Source organism: Schistocerca serialis, chromosome 11 (genome assembly GCF_023864345.2).
Source record: "Schistocerca serialis cubense isolate TAMUIC-IGC-003099 chromosome 11, iqSchSeri2.2, whole genome shotgun sequence".
NCBI classification, from domain to species: domain Eukaryota; kingdom Metazoa; phylum Arthropoda; class Insecta; order Orthoptera; family Acrididae; genus Schistocerca; species Schistocerca serialis.
In genome coordinates this window covers 45,774,316-45,800,939 of record NC_064648.1, presented here as the reverse complement: position 1 = coordinate 45,800,939, position 26,624 = coordinate 45,774,316, and the positions used below count along the sequence as shown (strand labels likewise).

The following is a 26,624-nucleotide window of genomic DNA, read 5'->3' as shown; positions in this document are numbered from 1 at the left end:
GTTTCCCAATGACTAAAGAACTGGTGCAAGCTTCAACATTTTGTTAGGTATCTAGAACAGATGTTAATCAGGTGAATAATGATGGTTCATGAACAAGAATCACTGTCACATCAATCAAGGGAACAATCTGCATACTGATGAATGAAAGTGAATGACACACTTGCAGATGGTTTTAATCTAAGACTGTGTTTTCGGCACTGCAACTTGTAAGAAGCCTTGCACAAATGGAAATACTGTCTGAAAAGATGGAAATACACTCCTGGAAATGGAAAAAAGAACACATTGACACTGGTGTGTCAGACCCACCATACTTGCTCCGGACACTGCGAGAGGGCTGTACAAGCAATGATCACACACACGGCACAGCGGACACACCAGGAACCGTGGTGTTGGCCGCCGAATGGCGCTAGCTGCGCAGCATTTGTGCCCCGCCGCCGTCAGTGTCAGCCAGTTTGCCATGGCATATGGAGCTCCATCGCAGTCTTTAACACTGGTAGCATGCCGCGACAGCGTGAACGTGAACCGTATGTGCAGTTGACGGACTTTGAGCGAGGGCGTATAGTGGGCATGCGGGAGGCCGGGTGGACGTACCGCCGAATTGCTCAACATGTGGGGCGTGAGGTCTCCACAGTACACCGATGTTGTCGCCAGTGGCCGGCGGAAGGTGCACGTGCCCGTCGACCTGGGACCGGACCGCAGCGAGGCACGGATGCACGCCAAGACCCTAGGATCCTACGCTGTGCCGTAGGGGACCGCACTGCCACTTCCCAGCAAATTAGGGACACTTGCTCTTGGGGTATCGGCGAGGACCATTCGCAACCGTCTCCATGAAGCTGGGCTACAGTCCCGCACACCGTTAGGCCGTCTTCCGCTCACGCCCCAACATCGTGCAGCCCGCCTCCAGTGGTGTTGCGACAGGCGTGAATGGAGGGACGAATGGAGACGTGTCGTCTTCAGCGATGAGAGTCGCTTCTGCCTTGGTGCCAATGATGGTCGTATGCGTGTTTGGTGCCGTGCAGGTGAGCGCCACAATCAGGACTGCATACGACCGAGGCACACAGGGCCAACACCCGGCATCATGGTGTGGGGAGCGATCTCCTACACTGGCCGTACACCACTGGTGATCGTCGAGAGGACACTGAATAGTGCGCGGTACATCCAAACCGTCATCGAACCCATCGTTCTACCATTCCTAGACCGGCAAGGGAACTTGCTGTTCCAACAGGACAATGCACGTCCGCATGTATCCCGTGCCACCCAACGTGCTCTAGAAGGTGTAAGTCAACTACCCTGGCCAGCAAGATCTCCGGATCTGTCCCCCATTGAGCATGTTTGGGACTGGATGAAGCGGCGTCTCACGCGGTCTGCACGTCCAGCACGAACGCTGGTCCAACTGAGGCGCCAGGTGGAAATGGCATGGCAAGCTGTTCCACAGGACTACATCCAGCATCTCTACGATCGTCTCCATGGGAAAATAGCAGCCTGCATTGCTGCGAAAGGTGGATATACTCTGTACTAGTGACGACATTGTGCATGCTCTGTTGCCTGTGTCTATGTGCCTGTGGTTCTGTCAGTGTGATCATGTGATGTATCTGACCCCAGGAATATGTCAATAAAGTTTCCCCTTCCTGGGACAACGAATTCACGGTGTTCTTATTTCAATTTCCAGGAGTTTAGTTGTAAATTTTCCAGTATATTTGCACTGAGCCTTTTTGAAAATTTTTACATCTTCCTAACATCTGCTCATCTGGCATTGCAGAACACCATTGACTGAAGGGCACACATATAAATGGCCACTTCATCACCCATACGACACTGCTAGCTGACACCACATATTGTGTGGCAGTGGTAACAGCTGATGCATGAGCTGAGTATCTGGGTCCCATTATTCCACCTGCAGTTAAACCCTTTCCCACAGAACAGAACTGTGATGTCTTTCAGGTCCCCAGTATGTGCATCATGTTGGACATGAAAGAGTATGAACTACTGAAGGCATGCATACCCAGTGTTATCTTTTGCTCTGCAACTTTTGACTTTTTTGCGTTTTGTTGGAGATATAGTTTTGCGTGCCATGATATCTGGTAAATTTCGAGTGTTTTTAAACTCTTAATTAGAATCACACGATTTTTTTAACGTAACTGGTATCATGGTGCGTGTCAGATTCTAGAAGTTGACAACTGTATAACTAGATATTGTAACTTTTTTAGAACTCAGTTACAACATGTATTTTCATACATATGGAAGAAAAGCAACTGAATGTTAATAATTAAGAAAGAAATCAAAAAATATGCAAGTAAGGTTTCAGACAAATAGCTTTCTTTTTCTCAAAGTACTAGATATGACTTACAATTAAAATTTTATGCTATGCCAGTGAACCATAAACAAACCAGGATAAGGAAGAGAATTTGCGGAAAAATTCAACAAATAAAGTTTGATGTTAATTATTTATCAATTGTTTTAGAGACCTCCATGCAACCATTGTGTAGGTACTGGGTACTTGTGTCATATCCTTAATATTTACTGCACAACATTTTTTGTGGCAGGCACATCCATAAACTGTTCATGCAGTGATAATGGAAGTGCACATGTATTTTATCAACACACATACTACAGCCTGGACAGTAACAGTGCTGATGGCTCACACCACATTTGTTAGAAATTTTGGCACTAAAGCTGTTACCTCTACTTTATTCCTTCCTTTGATCTCTCGATTCTCAAACCAAAGAGCTGTCATCATGAACAAATACCATTTCTTACATTCTATATATCTATACCGGTACCCTCTATCCAACTGCCGGATTTTATACACCCCAACTGTCTGCATCCAGTGTAATTCATGGGAAAGTGCGAATGTCTGCAAATGTTTGCCAGTTGTGTAACTGAGGTGAAACGTGGGGACCAGCCCGGTATTCACCTATTAGGATGAGGAAAACCGCCTAAAAACCCCTTCCAGGCTGGCTGGCACACCGGCCCTTCATCGTTAATCCGCTGTGTGGATTCGATCCAGGGTCGCTGTACCTACCCGAATCCAGGAAGCAGCATATTAGTGCTCTTGGCTACCCTGGCGGGTCGTTTGATACATTGCCATGAAAATATAACATCTGCTTCCATCTACTAAGGAAATATTATCAATGCATTTGATGTCAGGGTTGGAGACTGCTGTTAATGCAAGCAAGCCTATAAAAAGCTTTTATCTCAGAAACATCAATATCAAGCAAAGAAGGTATGTTCTTTTGAACATTTTTATATTATCAAGATTGTTCCCACACTGTTGAATCCCATCTAAAATTCCTCAAGGGAAAAGTACACCTGATTTGTTGTTCACTGTCTCGATTTCTACCCATCACAATACCACTGAGTAACAGGGCAGAAATCTGCAAAGCAATGTTATATTGTCTAGCACAAACATTGCTTGGGTTGTGCATTTCTCCATTTGAAATCGTTTCCCCTCCCATAGAAGTAATCATGGTGATATGACTATGTCCTCTGTTATCACCACCACCACCACCACCACCACCACCACCACCACCACCACCACCACCGCCACCACCAAGGCCCTGTTGTGAATTTGTATCACCAATTTTACAGTCTATTTTTTTTACATAGTCCATTGTAGCCAATGTCACGGATGATGATGACGACGATGATGATGATGTGATGATGATGATGATGATGATGATGATCATGATGATGACAACACAAACACCCAGTCACCAGGCAGAGAAAGTCCCCAACCTGGCCACGAATCGAACCCGGGACCCCATGATCCAGAAGCAGCAATGCTAGCTACTAGACCATGAGCTGCAGACGGAACTCATGGAGAATAGCATGTCCATTCAGGCAGGTTTTAATGATTAGAGAGACGTGGCACACACTGCATATTGTAAAAGAATCTAACAGAAGACACGATAACTATTACACTGTAATAACAACAATAAACACAAGCTGTTGATAAAAACCTCTGCTGAGTAGCAATCATAGAATGAGTGTGGTATCTCTGCAAGATGTCATAGCAACTTTATTATGAATGTATTGAGGGGAAAATTGATGTTTGGGTGCTGCAGTGTGCGCTCTATACTTTGTAGGTTGCTGTAACATCGTAATGTAGGAAAAGAGGAGAAACGATCAGAGCGATGATAATGGTGGTTCTGGTACATTTATTAGGATATGATCAGAAGTTACGTGTTCAAAATGGTCTACTGACTCTGCAACATGCTGTATCCATGACATGACATGGTTAACAGTTGCCTACAGCATATCCAGTGTAATCAGATTGATTGTCATCATATGATATCTTTCTGATCAGGAATATCTGGATACATCCCCAATAAATCTTCCCAATCAATGGGAAGGGGACCTCACAAATGTGATATCTGTGACAAAAGTTTCACTCAGTTGGGTACTTTCAAGACACATGCATTACTTGACATCAGAAAGTAACTACAAGTAATTGTTAGTTTATGCAATATCCCAACATGCACATGTCGCATGAACTTAGGTCGGGGGATCTCTAAGGCCGCATATTTTAAACTGCCTAGATATAATGCGGGTGATACCAAAGATTTCATGAAACCAATAGTTCAGTCGACAACTGACATATCATGCCACCCCATCTCACATCAAAATAATGGTGCAGACACTTGTGGTCTTGAAATGCTTGAATCAAGTTACATAACAAGGTCCTTATAAAGTTCAGATGTCTCTGTACACCTAAGAGGTGCTTGACCTGTCACCTACAAGGAACAGTGACTCAGAATGAAGGGGCTTGTGAAATCACACCACACTGTCACATAAGCTGAGTGCAGTGGATGTTCCTGCACAAGATTTGGGAGGACAACCCCATATGTAATAGTTCTGTGCACTCATGGCCCCATGCAGAGTAAAATATGCCTTGTACTTCCAAAGAATATTCCCCAGCCGAAAGTCACTCTTTTCCAGGCATGCCAAAAATAAAGACAAAGTCACAGCGTTATGGCCTATCCTGGGGCTTCTTTAACAGCAAATTCTGAGCCTTATAGAGATACTAGTGTGAAATGTGCCACAAAATCTTTTGAACTGTTGACTGGGGGAGGCACGGTAAGAGGCAGTGTGTGTGAGTGTGAGTGAGAGAGAGAGAGAGAGAGAGAGAGAGAGAGAGAGAGAGAGAGAGATCCTGTGACAACTCTAACACTTAATGCAGAATTTGAGGCATCTGTTGCATGGTCAGCTAAAAGCAACTTGAATGACCGCTATGGGAATCTGCTGTACCACTCAATTCACCTATTTCTTCAAATTTCTTGCTTGTATTCTTCACCGTATTTATTGACATGGAGCTCTTCTCGGCCATTTATGTCAATGATATTCTTGCAATGCAGTGCTGCTGTTCTGATAAAACAACTGTACCACCCATGCAAGACGTCTCTTCTCAATAGGCATTTCATTTCATATGGAAGCCTTAAACCTTTTTAACTCGGTGTATGTCCAGAAAAGAAAAATTCCCAGATTTCCCAGTTAGAAACGCGCTTTCCAGGGTGAAAAACGTTTTAGTGGGTGGAAGTACATTTTTTCATCTTGAAAGATATCGTTACCCTAGGAGCTGTAAACCTCATCAATCCCTGGAATGGTTATGGGTTTATAAGATTGTATAGAACTTTCTGGCAGTTTAGGAATCTCAACCTAGCAAAAATCAAAGCATTTATGAAAGATCTTTGATGTGTGGCAACATGTCCACTACATATTTTCGTATGACGAAAGTACGAACACGAATTCCAACAATTACATCACAGTAGCTTCTAAAGCACTGAAAGATTGTGACATGCTTTTGTGGGCCAAGCATAGCTTGTGTCACATGATCTCGCCAGTCGATGACAGCAGATATTCAGAGCATAGGAAATGTGATGTCAGCCAATAACAAAATGAATGTTAAGCTGTGCAAACACACAAGCGAAAGAAATTAATTGTTTAAATTACTATGCATCAGTCAACTACAAGGAAAGTTAAGTTTTCATATATAATATTGACAAATTAACAACACCATGGATTAGCCAAGTAAAATTAGATTTACAAAAAGCAAATATTGAACTTAAAGATGTCAAAGATAGAAAAACTTTTAGAAATAAGGTGGAAAAGTGGATTGTATTGTCGGAGAAGGACGCACTAAAGAGACCAGGAACAAAATGGACAGAAGAAAGAAAAAGAAAACATGGAGAACGAATGAAAGAAGTATGGAAGAAACGACGTCAGAAAGCATTGCGTGATCCTTCTGGGTCCATTCGCGATAAGTAAGTAAGTAAGTAAGTATATTGACTTACTAACAGTTTTTGCTGTTTTTCTGAGGGCACCAGTTTCAATTTTAGCAGCTTTATATTTCTGACAAGTACGATTGTAAATTTCACTGATGTGCACCAGACACTTTGTGGGTTACGTGGCTGGATGTGTGTTTTGTAGAGCACTGCGACTTCACCCATAGTAAAGCCAGTTACATGTGAAATTACTCAAGAACTTCGCTCTTGTTTTTGAAAGGCAACTATATTTTTTGCCAGCATTATTGCATAATGTGTCATCAATGAACAAACTATAATAATTATGAAAGACTAAACTCGAAACTTCGTCATTTTTTGTATTACCTTTTCAACATATAGCAAATGCAAGTGTGTCACCAAAATTTAAAATATAAGGCATAAATGGCTTGTCCTCTGGGCCCAAAATTTTTTCACATTTGCTGGTGGTCAGCGTTAAGTCTTGAATGTGAATATAATGCTCCATGATTTAAGAAAATCATCACACATTCTGACATGCATGATCATCTTACATAAAAGGAAATTTACTTCAAAAGTAGTGCCTCTGAAACCAACATTCGACATATTTCACCACGTCATGTAGAAATGTAATCAGTTGTGACTTCACTCATCAAAATGTGCCCAGGAATCAGATATATTGAAAGTTCATTGTTAGAAAATATTGTAGAATCTTTAACAGCGCTGTCAGCAGATGCCTGTGTGTGCATTTATTCTGTTTATGTGAATGGCTCATTTTCTTTGCAACGAAAGATTTATTTTGGTGATATTCCTCCTTTTGCGTTTTATTGCTGCAGTATTATTCTGCAATGGCGAGCTAAACTAATTTTTTTTATAAGTGTATCAGTTCTTAGCAATCAAAATTACAAAAATTTAATTGAAAAACAAAATTAAAAAATTCCTACAATTCTGAAAAATCCCTTATCCGGATCTGAACAGATCCAAGTCCTTTTTGTGTGGCTATATTAAAGACAAGGTGTACAACAGTAATCCCAAACCACTGCTGAGCTGAAAAGCGACATTCAGGTGGTCATCGACGACAATGATGTTCTGACACTTCAGTGGGTATAGCAGAATTTTGCTATTTGGCTGAGCCACATCATCGGCAATGATGGCAGGCATATCGAACATGTCATAACCTAAATCTCAATATCTGTGGTGAAGTTTACATGTTGAATAAAGTGTGTGAACGCTGTAGTTTGTAACTAATTTACGATTTTTTGATATAGTTCAATAATTATCGCCTTGTATGTTTGCTAAGTTACAGACTGGGTCCTGGGCTACATATCCCTCACTGCTACCTGTGTTTTGACTAAGTAATTCAATTACATATGTTGGTGTGGCTTTCTGCCCAAGTTGAAAGTGACGTTATCACTTCCTTTGCCATAAGGCATAGGAAGTTGAAATCACTGTTAATGTTCGTCATCCTTAACACACAGTATCACTCCTTCACTCTCTCATTATTTCATGGAAACAATTTTTAGTCAAGAGAAAATTTGAGGGACCACTGATTAAAGCTTTCCGATTTTGGTGAGGTTTGTTTACTGGAGAGTGTATATCATCCATGTACACACACTTTAGAACCATTTACTCTAAATGTCTGATTAAATATATTTATTTTGTGATTGATCAAAATGTTTGCAGATAATCACTTTATCGGTTAGTAGTATTAACTGCTCACGATGTTACACATTGTTTCAATGAATTAAAAATTGTAGTTTAAGAATAAAACAATGAAATGGCTTTTCATCCAATTTTCCAAGTCGGCAGGTTAATGTGTAATATCATATCCTACTGATTTCTGCACTCTGTCTTCAAAAAATATATGCCTGTCTGGTACCCATGTAGGTACATTTCTTATACACCTGCTGTCAGATAGGACAAGTTACACAGCATAGAGGTCTAGTGAATCCCTTTTAGATATTGCTCAGAAGACAAACTTTCATGATCTACAGATGGCAAGTGCTGACTATCTACTTGAGGGTCGTCTGAACACAACTAATAAGACTAATAAGACCATTACAAACTTAATTTATCATGCACTGCTCAAACGTAACATTGACACACAGGTGGTCAGTGCATTCTGGCAATCATAGTGTACATAATAGAGTGATACCTTTTGAACCCCGGCAGAAAGTCAATCAGTACTTTCTTGGATCTTTGACACAGGTAAACCACATGCTGACCAAACTTTCAACATGATGTTGTTTACAGCTGGTAAGATACAAATTATGATAACTATAGAGTTATATACAGTCCTAGCCAGGTTTGATGATACTACAATACATTAATACATGTTCCACAGATCCTGAATATGTCACTCTGCAATGTGGAACTTGTGAGTTTAACATTAGGTTTCTTTATACAATGTATTTTTTTACAATTACTATTTCAATTTAAAAATTTATCTACTGAGTAGACGATGTCCTCATTCATAAATATTTTTGATTTGTTTTTAGAAGCTGGTTGGCTATCTGTCTGACTGTTAATGCTACCTGATAGACGAACAAAGATTTTTCTGGAAGCGCAGTTCATCTCTTTCTGTGCCAAAGTCGGATTTAGCCACTGCTCTTTGCTACTATCTTTGAACTGTGATTCTTGTATTGTGAACCTCCCTACTTCCTTAAATAAGTGTCTGCAATGTGATCTTCAGTGCTTCCCGACTATTATTCTGATTACAGGCTTTTGTGCAATGAATACTTTTTCTCTAAATGATGTGACCCTAAAACTTCATGGTATATGAAAGAAGTGAATGGAAATATGCATTATAAGTTAATTTACTGATATGTTTGTCACCAAAGTTTGCAATAAACCTAATGGCGTAAGATGCTGAACTGATATGTTTCACAAGCTCATGATGTGCTTCTTCAAATCAATTTTTTATCAATGCACACACCCAGAAATTTCAAATACTCTGCTTAGCAACAGATTCCTGTTCTAAATCTATACTTATCAATGGTATTGTGCCATTTACTGCACATAACAGTGTACACTGTGTTTTCTCAAAACCATCTGCAGACAACCAATTAATTTCCTGAAAGACATAATTCACAGTTTCCTCAGCTAATTCATATTTCTTTGGTGTGATTACTGCATCATCAGAAAAAGAACTAGCTTTGCATCTTCATGACTGTAGAGTGCCAGATCATTAACATATATAAAGAAAAATATGAGGAACAAACGTGAACACTGTGGGACACCATTCTTCATACCACCTCAGAGGATGTAGTGATATCAGAAGATGTAGTGTTATCAAAGCAACATTACCATTTCCGCTCATTCACATGACCGCAATGCAGCCATACCTGGATCGACACTAATAGACCAAAAGATTTACTGACTTTAAAAGAAAAGCAATACTACACAATAAAAAAAAAAAGATTCAGAAATGAAAGGAGAATGGTAGTGTTCCTCCCTGCCTCAATGCTGTGTTGGGTCCATCAGCATGATTGTAGGTTCTGGAGATAAACTGATACAAAATGATTAACATTAAAGTAATGAGGAGATGCAGATACTTATGGATAATTTGGCTATAAAAGCACATGTTTTTAATGCTACGTACCTTTTAATATTAAGTTACAATGGCTGGTGCGTATTAACAAAAGCTTTGTACATAACAGGCAATACTTCATACTAATGTCCTCTCCATGGACCCTGTTAGTAATTAATTACATAAAACTACATGTTCTCTGATTGAAAAGACAATTAGGACATTTACGGAGTATTTTACACAAATTTTAAAATTTTTGCAGAACACAGCAAGTCTGCTTTTCATGGAATAATAACAGTAAAAGGTGAATCGCTCAAGGCTTCATTTGTCTTGAAATAACAGAATTCTTTTTTTATATCATTAATCGATAAGTGTACTTAGAGATTTACGACCGCCGGGTGAGAGTGGCAAAGATAAAGAATAATAGATTCTGCCACCGCTATTTGACGGTTAATTTCTTTTACATTACAATTGTTTGATAGCTTCAGGCCATCAGGCGTTTACCATTGAGCGTATACTAATGTTTGTAGGGAAAATATTACTAATATTACAAGGACTGCAAACTTTAGCACACTATCTCTACTGTTAAAATCAACCTTCTACATTCTTCCACTTAAATATGATTTAAACCGTTTGTGCATGTCCTGCTCACAACAGGCTTTTAGTACTCTGTTGGAAGTGCCATCAATTCCATGTGTGCTTCTACATTGAGTGAATTAATTATTTTCCTAATTTCAGTTCGAGAGGTGGTTTGAATTTCAATTTTATCAAATTGCATAGGTATTCCTTCTTCCATGTACAACCTTGTATTTCCTAATGAACAGCTGTATCCTAATTTCCCTACAACATTAAAAAAAATTATTATACAATTACTTCTGATTTTTGTTAAACTTTTCACTGAGTTTGATAGGAATAAAATCTTTCTGTGATTTCCACTGTCATGTTTCCTTTCTAGCAATATCCCAAATTTTTTTCATTTTATCATCAGAGGTGCTAATCCGAGACGTGGTGCACACACTTCTTGGCTTTTTAATAACTTTTCCTAATACAGTGCAACAGTTTTTTGTAATATTTGGCTCTTACTCGATAATTACTCCTGGCTGTAAAATAAATTTCGATTTTCTGTTTACAACATATTATCTGTTTAATAAGTCACAGCTTTTTAGATTGTTTCTTACAATTATGATTTGTTGTTTCCTTTGGGAAATTATTTTCACATTAAATTTGAAATTAGCATCAGCTTCCCTGTAGATTTCATCCCATTCTGTTTCTAGCTGTACAATTGTTAAATTGAATGCACTATTTTGGGAGGACTATTTTGCATTACTTGTATGGAACTATGTTATATAGTATACCTAGATGTGCATCCTGATCATAAGGATCATTCTCAAAAGGGGTAAGTATTTGACTAAATTTATATTCAGTCTGTAAAGTATCTTTCTTAGTGCTGCTTTCCTGTATGCAGCAAAATCTATAACTGACATCAAATTGAAAGAACCAAGAAATACTTCAATGTAGTTCTATCTGATTTCTTCAGAATATCTACATTGGAAACCCCGCAAACTATAATTTGCTTGTCTGACTGGCAGATGGCACAATAAAGATTCAAAGTATTTCAGAAATCGTTGGAAATATCTGACTGGGGACCTATACACAGCTAGAACTATAAAGGTTCCATTTAGTTTAAGCTCACAGGGGCTGGGGGGCGGGCGGGCGGGGGCTGGGGGGGGATGCGGGCGGGGGCTGGGGGGGAGGCGGGCGGGGGCTGGGGGGCGGCCGGGCGGGGGCTGGGGGGCGGCCGGGCGGGGGCTGGGGGGCGGCTGGGCGGGGGCTGGGGGGGGGGGGAGGCGGGCGCGCGCGGGCGGGGGCTGCGTATTCGTATTGTAATTCCTATGTATTCAGTTGAGCTCACAGCTTTTAGGTTTGTATTATTTATCGTGTGAACGAAATTTAGCACATTCCTTTCAGTACTCATGTGGTTGACTTCATACTTTTCATTAATTAATGTCAATTGCTATTTTTCACATCATACAGATATCTTTCTCACTTCACAATTCGTTTTGATCATCTGATGACTTTACAATAACGTAAATGACCGCCTAATCTAAGAGGGCTGCTCAGATTGTCTCCTACATCGTGTATGTACATCAGGGACAAGACAGGGCCTGTAACACAAACTTGGGAAACGTCAGATATTACGTCAATTACTTTCTATCAGTTATTACGAACTGTGACCTTTCTGGCACAAAATCACGAATCAGTGCACACTACTAGGATGATACTCCAGGGGCACACAATGTAATTGGAAGTCACTTGTGAGGAATTGAGCCAAAAGCCTTCTGAAAAAAAAAAAAAAAAAAAAAAAAAAAAAATGGAATCAATCTAATGTCATCTGTCTATATGAGTTATTACTTTGCGAGAATAAAGAGCTTGTTGTATTTCACAAGAATTATGTTTTCCGAATATGTGTTGGCTATTTGTCAACAAATGACATCTTCCAGGTAATTCATAACGTTCAGACAGATTATGTTTTCCAGTATCCTACTGCAAAGCGATGTTACTGGAACGGGTCTGCGTTTCATCGGATTACTCCCATTTCCTTTCTTGGGTTCTGGAGTAATTTGCGCAACTTTCCTGTCTTCGCGTACCGATCTTTCTGCAGATGAAGAGTTGTATATGACTTAAGTATCGATCTATTGCATCAGCATATTCTAAAAGGAACCTGAATGGTGTACAATTTGGACCAGAGGCATTGCCTTTCTTAAGCTGCTCCACTGCATTTAGGATACCAACGCCTGAAGTAACAGACAGTTATTCTTGATTAGAATTCAAAATGGTTCAAATGGCTCTGAGCACTATGGGACTCAACTGCTGAGGTCATTAGTCCCCTAGAACTTAGAACTAGTTGTATGTATTCACGGTGTATTTGGATAGTATTAATCGAAATATACAATTTACTACGGAGGAAGAGAGAAATGGACAACTAAATTTTTTGGATGTATCAGTAATTAAACGGGCAGATTGCAGTCTAGGGCATAAAGTGTATAAAAGAGAAACACACACACACACACACACACACACTGACCATTACCTCCATAAGGATTCGAACCATCATCCCAGGCAGAAGAGAGGCGTCATTAAAACACTGGTGGACACAACTAATAATATCTGTCAGCCAGTTTACTTGCAAGATGATCTAAATCATTTGCGAACGGTTGTTAAGAAAAATGGATACGCTGACAACGAGATAGATCAAGCACTTCATCCCAGAAGAAAAGCGTGTGACAACATTCAGCAAGAACAACTGTCAGCTGGAAGAGTTTTTCTTCCATTTATTTGCAATATTACGGACAGTATTGGGAAAGTTCTGGCAAAGTTTCAAGTTATAACAATCTTTAGACCTACGAAAACGGTTAGTGAGTGTAAACGTAGGCTTTCACGGCCCTTGTCACAGTCAAAAAATTCTTCTGGGGTTAAGGCCGCATTGTCAACTATAAAATTCTGACGTTTCAGCGGCTGTTGCAAGACGCCTTCCTCAGGGTATCTGACGAAGGTGTCTTGCAACAGTCGCCGAAACGTCGGAATTTTGTAGTTGACAATGCGGCCTCAAATCCGGAAGAATTTTAGTGACCAAGTTTTAGTGTTTAAGATCGGTGAAAGATGCACTACACCCCATAGCAACTCCTGAGGTGTATACAATTCCGTGTGGCTGTGTGAAGGTTTATATTGGAACAACGATAAGAAGTGTTAATACCCGCTAAACCGAACACAAAAGGCAGTGTCGACTGGAATATATCGACAGATCAGTTGTAGCAGAACATGTTTTTAAAGATGTCGACCATGAAATAAAATTTAATGAGAAAAACGTGCTAGCCAGGACATCGATTATTATGCACATATGTATAGGGAAGCTATAGAGATTCAGGAACACCACAATGATTTCAGCACAAAAGAGGACGGCTTAAAGTTAGGCAGGATATGGCAGTCAACTTTGCACCAACGATATGACGATCTATTACATTAAATCGAGAATAATGACGTTAGTCAGAGACAGACTTACAGTCGGCCCCACGTGACTTACGTTGGTGCCCTCTATATAAACGGGAAATCCATGGCCTGGCAGCCATCGTTGACTCACCTCCAAAGATGTTGCCCGCAGTTACCAACGAATTACAGATAGACTATAGCCTCTCAGCCTGGAACTTTTAATTGATTGCTATCTGTACTACCTCACAGGAATATCTACTTAAGTTTCATTACAAGGTAAACTACTTCGAACAGCAATGAACATTACACCAACTGAATTTCATCCATTCTTTGTGAACATGGTTAGGTCTCTTGAAAAATTTCAGCTGAACGTATTTCAATACCTACAAGGATTTGAGATTCAGTGCTTTTTGTTACCGCTTTGAGCTCTGTTCCTTTTATAATGCAGCTACCACAATTTACAACTACAATACTTATTGTGGTTGTATCTACCCTCCTTGGGTGTTCTACTTCAGCCTTTGAAACTGAAGCCCTTTCTGCACTTACCTGAGACCCTCTCACCTAGAAAAGCCCAGTCTCCTCTACACATCCCCTATACTCGTGGAACTGCTTTCTTTGCGTAGTTTACTCCTGACCCATTTAGCAGAACCTGTAAATCCACCACCTTTTGGCGCAGGTTGAGGAATCTGCAACCTACCCAGTTGCAGAACTGTCTGGGACTCTGATTCAGACCTTCACTCCACTCTGTACGAAATAACCACGTTCAGTTTAGCCCATTATGGTGAGCTCCACCTTCATCTCTCAGGCAAGAATGGCAGTCTTTATTAGCTAGGCGCTGAAACCAGACAGAACCTATTTCATTGCAATGTGACACATGTAAGTTGCGTTTCATAAGAAATGCGACCAAATTCATAAAAAAATCATTTATTTAATATATTCGTACAAATAAAAAAAATTCAAAATAGCACCCTCTTGCGTCAATACACTTCTGGAGGCGGTGTTTCCATGCCTGGAAGGCATCCTGCAATTTCTTTAGAGCTGATGTAACATGGGCCTGGATGCTTTCAATCGTGTCCCAGTGTTTTCCTTTCATGACTCCTTTTAACCAAGGAAACAAAAAAAGTCAGCAGGAGCCAGGTCAGGACTGTAGGGAGGCTGAGGTACCAATGGGGTCTTGGTCCTGGCAAGGAAATCTTTTACAATGAAGGCACTGTGACTGTGTGTTGTCGTGGTGAACTTTCCATTTATTCTTGCTGTCGCTTCGGTAGCACGAGACCCTCCTTTTCAGTCTTTTGAGCACTTCCAAGTAGAAAGCTGAGTTCACTGTAGTCCCAGTAGGTAGGAATTCGTGGTGGACAATGCCCTTGACGTCCAAGAAGGCAATGTGCATGGTTTTGATCCTGGACTTGCTCATGCATGCCTTCTTGGGACGGGGCGACGATAGGGTGTGCCACTCTGAACTCTGCCTTTTTGTCTCAGGGACGTACTCAAAAATCCACGACTCTTTAGCAGTGATAACTGATTTTAAAAAATGAGGATCATTTTCACACATTTCCAACATTTCTTGGCAGCGTGCTTGTATTCCTCGGTCAACACTTTTGGGACAAGTTTGGCACACATCTTTCTCATGTTCATATCTTCGGTCACAATGCGGAAAAAGGTTGTTTTTGACATGTTTAAAGTTTGTGCTATCAATTGAAGGCTCAGCTGTCTGTCAGAGTTCAAACAATCGCGCACAAGCGTCACATTTTCGTCGACTCATGCGGTTGATGGCCATTCACTGCAAGGTTCGTCGGTGATCTCCTTTCGGCCCTCCATAAACGACTTGTGCCATCGAAAAAGTTGCGATTTGGACAAGCAATCATCCCCAAAGTCATGCTGAACTAATGGAAACATTTTGGTGGCGGACTTCCTAAGTTTAACGTAAAATTTGATAGCATACCATTCCTGTACAGAATGATCCATTGTGCCGAGTTACATAAACTCAAAACGGGGTTGACAGAAACGCACGTCCTGACTCTCCGGCAGCTTGCAACTGAATGAGACAAAGAGCGTTTTGAAACTAACACCCCCATCCACTTAGCCCAGCAGGTTACAACACACTGTGGTGTACCATTGTGTTAGAAAGACATTGGTCTCATTACTCATGGAACGCAATCTGTATTGTTACCACCAACGTGAGTCACCACTTACAGCTGGCTATGCCATGGTTTTCATGGCATTCAGAAGCACCCATTTCTAATCTGTAAAGACTCCAACCAGTATGCACACAGAATGCACATTGGATTCCTTCCCCTCCTATGCAGTCTTATCTCTAAATGGCGCCATTACACACCTAACATCGGAGATTCCAAGTACCAGTAATACTACCCTCTGCGAATGCTCAGTCTTGCACACTGAGAGGCTTCCTTTGGAACATGGCACACGACTTCATCTGGCTCATGGATTCCATCAGCCATACACAGCTCCCAAATCTGTTCATCAGACGAACAGAGCAGGCTCTTCGATCAGCAACATGGAAATTCTTCCACTGCCTCCCACACGCTTGAATGACTTTCCACTCAACCACAAGTGAGAGGTCAATCTGAGTGTGGACAGTACCCAATATGACTGCAGCAGTGGACCAATTGGTGTACAACACTGCCTGGAGCTGTGAGCGAAGAATCACCAACTTGATTCACATCTGAACACAGCAATTACTATATCTGTCCATACCAGAGTTGGTATGGTAGATACACAGACATATGCGAAAAATAGGAGTTGAAGGTAAGGAGCATTGACAAAATTTAAAATAAGTCGCTTCTAATGGAAACATGTGTCAGCCCACAGTACTCTGATGTGCTACTGCTGCTACTATGAGAGCTACCACTGGATTGGGCGATCTAAGTGCTGCAAGTAACACAAAACGAATGATTCAATGCAGACAGTGGTTCTATGCACTACACAGTTACTAAAGCGTATAAATGTGCCTGATAAATACACAAATGCGCACAAAATACAGGGTTTGAAGCTAAATAACAACAACAATATTACAATTATAACTATAATGATAGTAGATGTCACGAAAATATACTTACATCAATTGATAAATAATTTGCTCTCTTGTGACCAACAACAAATGATAAGGATGTCAAGTCATGCATCAGAAGTCCCTGTTGTGAGCCAGTTTAAGTATTAATGCTGACGCTGATGAACAGAGAAAATGAGCAAATAAGCTTCTAACTAACACTATGTGCTTTCCTTGCGGGAAAGGTGAAGTCGTCGTAGCAGCAGGCATCTGGTGTCAACATAATGCTGTTCAACCAAACCTACTGTTTGAATACCATTGGGTGTAAGCATGTTAGTGTCAGTGTAATATCGAAAAGGGAGTTCTAATAAGTGGTATTACTTGATAACCATCAATTTAGTGATGACAAAGTAATATCCCCCCCCCCCCCAATGAACCATGGACCTTGCCGTTGGTTGGGAGGCTTGTGTGCCTCAGCGGTACAGATAGACATACCATAGGTGCAACCACAACAGAGGGTTATCTGTTGAGAGGTCAGACAAACGTGTGGTTCCTGAAGAGGGGCAGCAGCCTATTCAGTAATTGCAGTCTGAATGATTGACTGATCAGGCCTTGTAACATTAACCAAAATGGCATTGCTATGCTGGCACTGTGAATGGCTGAAAGCAAGGGGAAACTACAGTTGTAATTTTTCCTGAGGGCATGCAGCTTTACTGTATGGTTAAATGATGATGGCGTCCACTTGAGTAAAATATTTCGGAGGTAAAATAGTGCCCATTCGGATCTCTGGGAGGGGACTATTCAGGAGGACATTGTTATCAGGAGAAACAAGACTGGCGTTCCACATATTGGAGTGTGCAATGTTGTGCAGGTACGTTCGGTAATTTAAAAAGGGAAATGGATAGGTTAAAGCTAGATATAGTGGGAACTAGTGAAGTTCCGTGGCATGAGGAACAAGGTTTTGGGTCAGGTGAATAAAGGGTTATAAATACAAAATCAAATAGGGGTAATGCAGGAGTAGGTTTACTAACGAATAAAAAATAGCATCGTGGGTAAGTTACTACAAACAGCATAGTGAACACGTTGTTGTAGCCAAAATAGACACGAAACCCACACCTTCCACAGTAGTACAAGTTTATATGCTAACTAGCTCCGCAGATGACGAGATTGAAGGAATGTATGATGAGATAAAAAAAATTATTCACATAGTGAAGGGAGACGAAAATTAAATAGGCGTGGAGGACTGGAACTCGATAATAGGAAAACGAAGAGAAGGAAATGTAGCAGATGAATACGGAATGGGGAAAAGGAATGAAAGAGGAAGCCACCTGGTAGAATTTTGCACAGAGCTTAACTTAATCATAGCTAACACGTGGTTTAAGAGTCATGAAAGAAGGTTGTATACTTGGAAGAGGCCTGGAGACTCTGGAAGCTTTCCGATTGATCATGTAATGGTAAGACAGAGATTTTGGAACTAGATTTTAAATTGTAAGACATTTCCAGGGGCAGATGTGGACTCTGACCAAAATCTATTGGTTATGAACTGTAGATTAAAACTGAAGAAGCTGCAAAAAGGTGGGAATTTAAGGAGATGGGACCTGGATAAACTGACTAAACCAGAGGTTGTACAGAGTTTCAGGGAGAGCATAAGGGAACAATTGACAGGAATGGGGGAAAGAAATACAGTAGAAGAAGAATGGGTAGATTTGAGAGATGGAATAGTGAAGGCAGCAGAGAATCAAGTAGGTAAAGAGGTGAGGGCTAGTAGAAATCTTTGGGTAACAGAAGAGATATTAAATTTAACTGATGAAAGGAGAAAATATAAAAATGTTGTAAATCATGCAGGCAAGAAGGAATACAAATGTCTCACAAATGAGATCGACAGGAAGTGCAAAATGGCTAAGCAGGGATGGCTAAAATACAAATATAACAATGTAGACGCATATATCACTAGGGGTAAGATAGATACTGCCTACAGGAAAATTAAAGAGACCTTTGGAGAAAAGAGAACCACTTGTATGAATATCAAGAGCTCAGATGGAAACCGAGTTCTAAGCAAAGAAGGGAAAGCAGAAAGGTGGAAGGAATATACAGAGGGTCTATATAAGGGCGATGTACTTGACAATATTATGGAAATGGAAGTGGATGCAGATGAAGATGAAATGGGAGATATGATACTGTGTTAAGAGTTTGATTGAGCACTGAAAGATTTAAGTCGGAACAAGGCCCCAGGAGTAGACAAAATTCCATTAGAACTACTGATAGCCTTGGGAGAGCCAGCCCTGACAAAACTGTACCATCTGGTGAGCAAGATGTATGAGACAGACGAAATACCCTCAAACCACTTTAAGAATATTATAGTTCCAATCTCAAAGAAAGCAAGTGTTGATGACGTGTGAAAATTACCAAACCGTCAGTTTAATAAGTCACAGCTGCAAAATACGAACACGAATTCCTTACAGACCAACGGAAAAACTGGTGGATGCCGACCTCAGGGAAAATGAATTTGGATTCCATTAATATGTTGGAACACGTGACGCAATACTGACCCTACGACTTACCTTCGAAGACACATTAAGGAAAGGCATTTGTAGACTTAGAGAAAGCTTTTGACAATGTTGACTGGAATACTTTCTTTCAAATTCTGAAGGTGGCAGGGGTCAAATCCAGGGAGCAAAAGGCCATTTACAATTTGTACAGAAACCAGATTGCAGTTTTAAGAGTCGAGGGGCGTGAAAGGGAAGCAGTGGTTGGGAAGGGAGTGAGACAGCAAGCAGTAAAGGAAACTAAAGAAAAATTTGAAATAGGAATTAAAATCTATGGTGAAGAAATAAAAACTTTGAGGTTTGCCGATGCGACGAGGCTGTAATTTTGTCAGAGACAGCAAAGAACCTGGAAGAGCAGTTGAACGGAACACACGGTGTCTTAAAAGGAGGCTATAAGATGAACAACAAAAGCAAAACGAGGATAATGGAATGTAGTCTAATTAAATCAGGCGATTCTGAGGGTTGAAATTAAAATTTAAAACAGTCTTGATCGCAATCTTGTTAAAATATTTTTTTATTGGGGTATTTGTATGGAGTGTAGCTATGTATGGTTGTGAAACGTGGACGATACATAGTTAGGACAAGAAAAGAATAGAAGCTTTCGAATTGTAGTGCTACAGGAGGTCGAAGATTACATAGTTAGAATGCTACAGGAGAAGGTTGAAGATTAAATGGGTAGATCATGTAACTAATGAGGAGGTACTGAATAGAATTGGGGAGAAGAGAAATTTGTGGCACAACTTGTCTAAGAGAAGGGATCGGTTGGTAGGACATATTCTGAAGCATCAAGGGATCACCAATTTAGTACTGGAGGGCAGTATGGAGGGAAAAAATCGTAGAGGGAGACCAAAAGATGAGTACACTAAGCAGATTCAGAAGGATGTAGGTTGCAGTAGTAACTTGGAAATGATGAAGCTTGCACAGAATAGAGTAGCATGGAGAGCAGCATCAAACCACTCTCTGGGCTGAAGACAACAACAACAACGATATTCTCCTTGGATTAATGACATTGAGCATGCAGTGTGTAACCGCAGATTTCATCCTTGTTCCACAGAAAAGTTTGCTCTCCCCTGATGTTCCCTGATGTTACAAAGTGATCATACCATCGCTGTAGGGGATTCAGTCGGTACAGTTAAAATATTTAACAGAGGGAGCACAGATCTACAGGAGCTGATTTTTAACATTTAATGAAATGCAGTACAGGATGAGCTAGAGTGTTGGCAAAGATGGCAGTCACATATTCTCCAATTCTACAACACACTGTGCAGTAATTTACTGTCGATAGCTTGCCAAACTCTCCACTCATTAGAAACTACCATAGCTCTACTCCATGATGCATTCTGTGCACTGAGGTAAGTGTCAATGTATTATTCAACATTACCAGATGTGGGCACTGAATTATGATCATATTTAAGTTTGTTTATATGCCCAGCTGTAACTAATACTTTATAAAACCCCTCCATTTCAATGTAAATAAACAGTTACCACCATGACCAAGTGGACGAAAGAAACAGTCTCACCCCAAGGGTCTTTAAATGACTGGTCCTGCAATGATGAAGGTATAAACCAGAAGAACGAGACGAATGGATCATTACTTCCTGATATTAGAAATGCTTTGGTTATTGGGGCTTCATGCTGTGGAAAATAATCAAATTTTTACACTGTTGACATATCCTGTGGGAGTCCACTTAGAGCATGTACATATTTTTCAAAAATACTGTTTCAGTTAAAATATCAGCTACTGCAGGAGATTTTGCACGGAATTGAGGGACTAACAGGCAGTGATATTCACCACCTGAAAAAGTAAAACAAAACAGCACATTCTTATTTGGCAACATCTCTGTGGGAAATCACGATATGTGCAGATATTTCTGCTTTGCTCGCCGCATGCAAGTCAATATATTTTATTTCAGTGAGACATACTTACGCATCCAAAAGCTGTTGGTCTGGAATGCACCAACCTTGTAACTTTCGAACAGGCAATCTGAATTAAAGCATATTTTCGAAGCACATCTAGGAACAGAAATGTTACTCAATGAATTCGTTATATGTAAGGATTGCTGGATTAACTCTCAGCATAGCTTGCTGGTTACAGATAAAACTAGTAAATTGAATGAGAGTCAATAGAAACAGAACTTTAACTAGATTCTTCAAAAAGGCAATGCACATGTGTCAGTATATTGTACACTATGTACAAATTTGCAGATGTGTTGCACATTCATTAAGAGGACGCAAAGCACGCGCATTTGACAAAAAAATGGAGGCAATCAACACTAAATTAATGGAACTGAAGGTCTTGTTAAGAGAGGTGTTATGAATTTGAGGTGTTGAATGTTCATATACAGAAATATGAGCTGTGTGTCAACAAGAAAATTAAAGGAGTCAGTATAAAACTAATGTATGTGTGAAATATTGATGTGATAGCTAAGGCCCTTCATGCCCATCACCACCAATTGTCTCAAAGTAAACCTAAGTTGTAAACTGTCTCAAAAATGGCGTAATTCAAAAATGGTTCAAATGGTTCTGAGCCCTATGGGACTCAACATCTGAGGTCATCAGTCCCCTAAAACATAGAACTACTTACACCCAACCAACCTAAGGACATCACAAACATTCATGGTGAAGGCAGGATTCGAACCTGCGACTGTAGCAGTCGCACAGTTCCAGACTGAAACACCTAGAATTGCTCGGCCACAACGGCCAGCAATGGCTTAGTTTACACCAACATGTTGATGAGAAAGTATAATGTTAAAAACTGGAAATTTGACCGAAGTTACTTTGGTGAAAGTAAGGTCAACTGCAACAAGACCATTATCTCTCAGTAATATTTAAGCCAGTAACTGACAGGCTGAAAGAGCTGTCATGTACTATGGATAGAATCAGAAATAGGAGGAGGAGGAGGAGGAGGAGGAGGAGGCATGCTGAGTTAAGACAGAACATATGGGGTCATCAGGGCGAAACCATATTTCTTAGGTAAGCACACAATATGTTTAACCACGAAGGCAGTAAGAATTGTTAACAAGGAATCTGGAAGATTGCCTAGGCTGTTACAGTTAATAATTTTGAAAATGGCAAATGTTAAAAATATACCCTGTAACTATAAAAACACGTGGTGCAATATTAAGTATGACGAACGCATGTAAAACCCCGAAAGGATGAATAGATGTCTCATAGAGCGACAAATACAGGACTGTAACTACAGCAGCAGTAGCAGCTCCACATAGTGTAGATAAAAGTCGAAGTTCAGCAAGAAAGACTAAACAATCTGCCTCTGAAGTATATAAATTATGGTAACTAAATGAAATCATAGCTCGATTACGACTGTTTACAGCTTCAGTTAGGCAAGAGATTGCAGATTACATGAACATAATGTTATTGATCTTACCTGAGCTTAGAAAAATACGCATCGTCGAGTAATTGCGAAGAGAGTAGCTCACGAGCTTTACAGACCTGCATGCAGAATATATCTGATAATACGAGGAATGGATTATGCATGGCAGGCTGATCTCTTAGATACACAGGACTACTTACAATCAAATAATGGTTTCAACTACATTCTCACAGTCACAGGCACACACGGTCACAGGCACAGAGGATTCTGAATAATTGTTGCACACAGGACTAAATCGACTGCCCAACCGACTTGAGGCATATGATGGAAGTGAATTTTACAATAGGCATTTCAAAGCAGAATTGGAACGATGTGGGATAAATCACTATTCAGCATTCTCTCATTTGGAAACTATTATTGCCAAATGGTTGAACTGGATAATTAGAAACCGAATGTAGAAGCAATTTAATCTTCAACGTACGTGCAAATGCCTGAACATACAGCCACAAATCATTTCAAGTATAATCACATTATTCACCACAGAATTAAAAACAAACCTATTGATGTTACAAACGAATTATGGGAACGCTTCGAACCCAATATGTTCCTCATACAGCAGGTCATAAGATGTTGAGGGAACAGGGCATTGATGAAATGGCTTAGTTTCTCATCAAAGCACTACAGCTGGGTGAACACTTGCATTTTGCTATGTAATACGAAAAGCAAAGCTCAAACCATGCAGTAGTGTGATATGAGTGCTAGGAAACGTATCAACAAAGTTGGAGGTGGCATTCTCAAGAATCTGCGATCAGAAGTTTGTATCTCTGGATACAGTTTCTGCGGAGTTGGAACAAAATTGAAATAGCACCTAGCTTATGGTGATAAGGGCTTTGATGCTTTGGACAATATACGCAAAGAGCACATGATCGCCTACACTACAAACAAAGATCACCATATTGCAGACCAAATATTTATTGATGAGGTTGTGCAGGTATGTCAAGAGATGGATATTCATGTAGGACAACCTATGTCTGCATATGTGGTTGATAAGGCGATGTTTGCTCAAACTTAAATTGGGTACTGGACTAACCTTCAAGCAAATACTGAATGCAGCTCACTGCATACTAAACAAGAAGAAAAACCTATGTGATGTTTAAAAAATTCGTGACAGCGGCAAAACGAGCCTAGAGGCAGAAAGAAGGAAGGAAACGATGTGTTAAAAGGCATAGGTTGCTACCAATACCAAAGAGATCTGGTGGACCAATTCTGTTTATGATACCTCCATTTGCTGGGCTGTCAGCCACTGGTTTCATTAGCTAGGAGACCTGATATATTTCAAGCAGTACAGAACATCCAAAAATGCGAAAAGTAATTACAAGCAGCTAAAAGGCATAATATGACCATGGAGGCCATCGCTATGGGTAAAGGCTTATATTTACAATACAGGAAATAACTTTGGTTGTACATTTAAGAAACAGCCCACAGCAGTGGTACTGGAAAGAAGGATTAAAAACATAGATCCGCTTAAACTCGTCAGAAAATTTAAAATCGCGATATTTTACAGCATGTTTATGTAGGATACATGGCCTGAGACAGTGTGGAAACCCAAGAAACGTGGAACTGTCAATTTAGATGTTGTTCAGGGTATGTAGCGCTTTGTGATTTAAGGCCACATGAAAGATTGTGTTGTCATTTTACCAATAGGAACCAGCTGTTGTACAATGTTCGACACTACCATAACTTCAGTTCATACCTCTGAGGATATTTCTGCATGGTATTTTTCCAGAAAATTGCATAAAAACAAGCAGTATGCAAGTCTCCACATCATTTGAGGCTGCAATGTAATTAAGTACACTCTAATGCTAATTGGTCTAAATTGAAAGCAAACTACTTTCCTCCAATGGATGAGCAGGGAATAGTGATGTACAGAATCAACTGGTCTGGAAACACACAAAAGCATAGCTAACGTCACTGAATTAATAATAAATTGCGTCTAGGGAATGGGGAAGTTGTGGCAATACCTCCTGGCTCTTGCCACATTGTCAATTCATATGTACACTTGAAACGTTTTGCTGAGGGATTGGAGGTACATGTAAACGTTAATATGTTTAAATCAGAGATAAAAACGAAACACATTGCTGACTTCAGTCACAAATATTCAATAGGATGGCTACTACATTTCTCAAAGGGTCAAGTGATGGTGTATAATACTGATAAAATTTTTGAGTTATCAACTGGTGGCCATACTGTCAGTACAATTCGCATAGAGCATAATATCGCAACGAATTTTGTACCTTGATGACAGGTTAGTCCATACTATTTATCCATTTTTTCCTACAGTGGGTCCTGCTTATAAAAGTAAAGAAAATGAAGTCCACAATGAACATGGGCTGCTACACGAAGCCAAGGAGGTGAAGGGTTCACAACCATCACGAATGTGGCGGGTACCGTGAAGTTAGGCTGCCAAAGCAAAAGCCAAAAGTGAACTCTGGGATGTAACAGAAGAATGGCATGTCCCATACTGGCAGGCAAGGGAGTCTTCAAATATGAGGGAATAGGATGAGTGGCCACACGTGAGAGAGATACAACATGCCTATCCACTGAGGAGGACATCATGCCAGTATGACTAGTAGTTCAGCATCTTCTGCACAGACACTCAACTAGGCTAGTGAAAAAGCCACCAGTGGCGAAACATATTCCGTGGTAGTGGAGTGTGTTAAGACACCATATGATGGACAGAGGTGCAGAGGAATAAACTAAACACCAACAGTCTAGTTATGAATGGACATGGGATAAAGAAAACGGAGCAGGGTAGTCTCATCAACTCACCTGGAAGTACCACTTAGGAGATGCAAGACACTGAGGAACTAGGTACTATGTAGAGCCAAGTAAGAATACATGGGAGGACCAAGGAAGTTTCGTATCAGACATGAGCCCCAGGAATTTTCTAGTTTCAGCGAGTGGAAGAACAAAAGGCGCAAGATGTAGGATGGTGTAAGAAACTCATTTCACCGAGAAATATTCATACAAAAGGTTTTGGCAGTGGAAAGTGAAAGCCACTGCACAAGCTTCACGAGAAAAAACGATAGGAACGACACTGAAGACGCTGCTGAAGGAGATAAGTTGATGTAGAACTGCAACAGATCGTAAAATCCTTGACAAAAAGGGAGGTGAGATGGCTGGTGGGAGAATCCATACTATGGTTAATGGGGATAGCAAAGACAATGATACTCAGATAAATGTGTCCGACAAAGCCAAACCATATAAACAGATGTATATGGATGATGGTTCAAAATGTGGAGAGCACATCTCCACAAGCGAATCACATTCCTGCACACCTCAGTCCACCAGGGACCAGGACATGCTACAGTAAACTTGAAGTGCATGGTATGGAACAGTCTGCAATGGAAGGATAACGTTCAGAAGATTCCTTACTTGGTCATCACAGCTATGTGAAGGTCGTGAGGGAGGAGTAAAGCCTCCAGTCGGTCTCAGAAACCTGCCAACTGGGTTTGCACTCAGGTGGGGTAGAAGTCGGAAAATGTATAGCACACAGAAAGTGATCACTTGAGTATGTGTCAGAGGGAGTGGGCCATTCAAGATTACAGGTGAGCTGGACAGTGCAGAACGAGAGGACGAAATGGTAATAAATGTGACTGGAATCTGAAAGAAACATGGGTGCTCCAGTGCTAACAGGGATGATTCAGAAGGTCAGCTAAGAGGTAACGTCTTGGACAGGTTCTCCGGGAGCCTCAAAGCGGATGGTGGGAACTGAAGTCACCAAGTAGCAAAAAGGAGTGAAGGAGCTGACCAATGAGCTGGAGTAAGTCTGACTTGGTAACAGCAAATAACAGAGGGCTGTAGATGTTACAAAGAGAAAAGGTGAAATGAAGGAGGAAAAAGCAGACTGCAACAGCTACCCAACGAGTGTTCAGTGAGATGGATGACCAGCATGGCTCCATGAGGTGGAATGCAGTCCTCGGGGGAA

General features: G+C 40.6%; 1 protein-coding gene across 1 annotated transcript in view; it reads right to left on the bottom strand.

The window, feature by feature from the left end:
* Window positions 1–26,624, bottom strand: part of LOC126427346 (zinc finger protein 492-like) — a 75,366-nt gene that overhangs the window by 2,466 nt on the left and 46,276 nt on the right. The window lies entirely within an intron of this gene.